Consider the following 3757-nt stretch of genomic DNA (forward strand, 5'->3'; position numbering starts at 1 on the left):
TGGCAGTATACTTTGCCCAACTGATGTTGATGAAGCACAAAAGCAAATCAATGGAGGAAGGATGGTGGAGAAATTATAAATCATAGGAAATAAAAGAATCTTGACCTAAACATCACACTTTTATAGTAGTTTTTGCTTAAAATTGACATGAACCTAAAATGTAAGATGTAAAGGATATAACATTTCAAAAAGAAATCATAGAAGAAGAAATTTCAGGACCTTGAACTAGCTGAAAAGTTCTTAGACACCTCGAAAGCACAGTCTGTAACACGAAGATGTTGTATTAGACTTCATCCAAGTTTCCCAGTTAAACACTTTTGTTCTGGGACCATCATTGTGACACGGTAGGTTAAACTGCTGCTTCCAATGTCAGTATCCCAAATCATTGTGCAGATTTGAGTCCCAGCTGCTGTACATCTGTTCCGTCTCCCTGCTAATGTGCCTGGAAGGCAGTGCTTGGGCCCCTGCTACCCATGTGGGAGACCTGGATGAAGTTTTTGGCTCCTGACTTCAGCCTGCCTCAGCCTTGTCTGTTGTGGCCATTTAAAGAGTGAGCCAGTAGACAAAAGATTCTGTCTCTGCCTTTCAAAGCAAGCAAAATAAATCGTTTAAAATTTTAAAAAGGCCCAGCACAGTAGTGGGTAAAGTCCTTGCCTTGCATGCACCAGGATCCCATGTGGGTACTGATTCGTATTGCAGCTTCTCCATTTCCGTCATTCAGCTCCCTGCCTGGGAAAGCAGTGGAGGACGGCCCAAAGCCTTGGGACCCTGCACCTGTGTAGGAGACCCAGAAGAAGCTCCTGGTTCCTGGTTTCGGATTGGCACAGCTCCAGCTATTGTGGCCACTTGGGGAGTGAACCAGCAGGTGCAAGATCTTTCTCTGTCTCTCCTTCTCTCTACAAATCTGACTTTCCAATAAAATAAGTAAAGATTTTTTAAACATATTAAAACTTTTGTTCTCTCAAAGGGTTAAGAGGAAAAGACTAGCTACAGATTGAGGGAAATTACTATTGGCAACCATGTATCAGTCTGGAATATAGGAAGCATACTTGAAAGTTCAGAAAATGACAAAAGGCAGGAATAGATGTTTCAGCAGAGGACATGCAAACAGCAAGTAAGCACATGAAAAGCTGTTGATCTTTGTTAGTAAAGTTAAACAAATATTTAACATATGACCCAGCAATTGTTCTCCTGGGCATTTATCCACAAAAAGCTATGTTGGCACAAAAACTTGTATGCAAAGATTAATGGTCAAAATTGGAAATACTCCAATGTTCTGCAAACAGGCGAAAGTATAGCGTGGAGCACTGTTCTGCAGTGAAAATTAGACTATTGATAAACAGAACAATTTGGATGGACCTCAGGAGGATTATCCAGCATTGTGATTGAAAGAAACGCCAATCTGAAAAGGCCTTACTGTATGGTTGCATTTCTACTCATATAACATTGTGGAAATGAAGAACAGCTGAAGGCTTGCCAGGCCGAGAGACTGGAGGGATTGTGACAAATTTATGACTGTATAAAGAGATGACACGAGGATTTCCTTTATCCTGATGCAACAGTTCTTTATCTTGGTTGTTGTTTTGAGTACATGAATGCATACCTGTGCTCAAATTGTATAGATCTGTACTCGAATGCATGTAAGATCTTGTGAAAATGAGTAAAATCTGTAGTCTGGTTAGTAATATTGCATAGACTGTCATCAGTGTCTTGATTTTTGAATTGTGAGACTACAGCATGGCGGGAACTGGGTAAAGGGTACATGGAACCCTGTACTGTTTTTCCAACTTCCTTTGTGTCTATAATTATTGCAAAATAAAGTTATAAGCTTCAAATAAGGAGCTAGGAAGTATGGTACCTGTTTGTGAAATAACCAAAAGGTGATAAAAATGAAGACTTGAGGGGAATCATAATTTGAATATTTTACAGCCTAACCTTAAGTATAATATGTTCCTTTCCTTTCGTGTTTCTCATTTTCTTTATATAGCATGAGGTAAGAATAGATAGCCAGCAAGGTTCCTGATAGCTCAGTGGTCATTCTCTGCAAGAAAGAGAGAATTGAACAAGACATATCATTACTTTTTCAGCAATATTAAAATAATGCATTCTAACACAATCCCACCTCCCCTTCTGGACACCATCTTCGTTTTGAATCATTCAGGACTCGGGTGGGAACAATATATACTCTCTCTGGTTCCACATCACTCTCCTGAAACTACTTCCACCCGAGTCATGGATTACCTTCAGTAGTAAATGCTTTTGCTGTCTTCAGAAAACTTATCAGTCTTAACATAGTTGATTGCTTTTCAAAACCGACCTCTCCTGGCTTCTGCTATTCTGTTTCTGATCTTCTCTGGCTCTTCTATCTCAAGTTCATTTATAGGCATCTTTACTTACTTATATGCAGTTGACAGAAATCCATTCAATCCTATATTTGAATTGCGGATCTGTATTTCTACCTTTCACCTGCTAAATATTACCGCTTGGCTGTCTTCATGGCACATGAAACTTAATTCATCTAAATCTGGGCTCGTGGTTTCCAATATACTCTTTCATTTCCTTTGCATATACTCCCAAAAGATGAGTTAAATAGGAATCTTCTATTTGCTGGTTCTCTCCTCAAATGTCCACAACAGCTAGAGCTGGCCAGACTGAAGCCAGGAACCTAGAACTCTATCTTCATGTTGTACTTGGGTGGCAGGAGCCCAAACACTTGAGCCATCTTCTTCCCAAGTTGGCCTTAGCAGAAATTTGGATTGCAAGTGGAAATGATGAGACTGTTATTGACACTTTAATATGGATGTGAATACAGCAAGTGGCAGCTTAACTCACTATACCACAAACTTACCCAGTAAACATATTTTGTAAGTAGTATAGTAATATAGTAGTATATATACTACTAATAAGTACTATAGTAAGTTAACAAACCAGTTATACAATGCTTAATTTCTATGATGAGCACTACCACAAGCATGAGTCACATTGTATGATGCCAGTACGAAGGCTACAATGTCACACTAAATGACGGGAATTTTTAGCTCTATTATAATCTTTGCTCCATCATTAACCAACTGTCACAAGGTGCATGACTTTATGTGTGTAAATATACACATACACATGGGAATTTAAAAGGTTTATGCAAAATGAAATTAAAAGATAATACAAGGGCCCAGCATGGTGGCCTAGTGACTAAAGTCCTCAGCTTGAACGTGCCGGGATCCCATATGGACGCCGGTTCTAATCCTGGCAGCTCCACTTCCCTTCCAGCTCCCTGCTTGTGGCCTGGGAAAGCAGTCGAGGATGACCAAAAGCCTTGGGACCCTGCATCCACATGGGAGACCTGGAAGAAGTTCCTGGCTCCTGACTTTGGATCGACGCAGCACCGGCCGTTGTGGCCACTTGGGCAGTGAATCATTGGAGGGAAGATCTTCCTCTCTGTCTCTCCTCCTCTCTGTATATCTGACTTTCCAGTAAAAATAAATGAATCTTTTTTAAAAAAGATAATACAAAAAAAAAAGATATTACAAAAATTGAAATTTAGAAACAGATGCATCCTAAAAGTTTATGCAGATGTGTTATTAAAAACTATGCATGAATTTCAAACACTTTTGTGCCAAAATAGAATTATCTTTTTTTCTAAAGATTAATTTATTTTTATTACAAAGTCAGATATATACAGAGAGGAGCAGAGACAGAGAGGAAGATCTGTCTGATGATTCACTCCCCAAATGACTGCAACGGCCGGTGCTGTTAGGGT

Source organism: Ochotona princeps, chromosome X, assembly GCF_030435755.1.
Source record: "Ochotona princeps isolate mOchPri1 chromosome X, mOchPri1.hap1, whole genome shotgun sequence".
NCBI lineage: Eukaryota > Metazoa > Chordata > Mammalia > Lagomorpha > Ochotonidae > Ochotona > Ochotona princeps.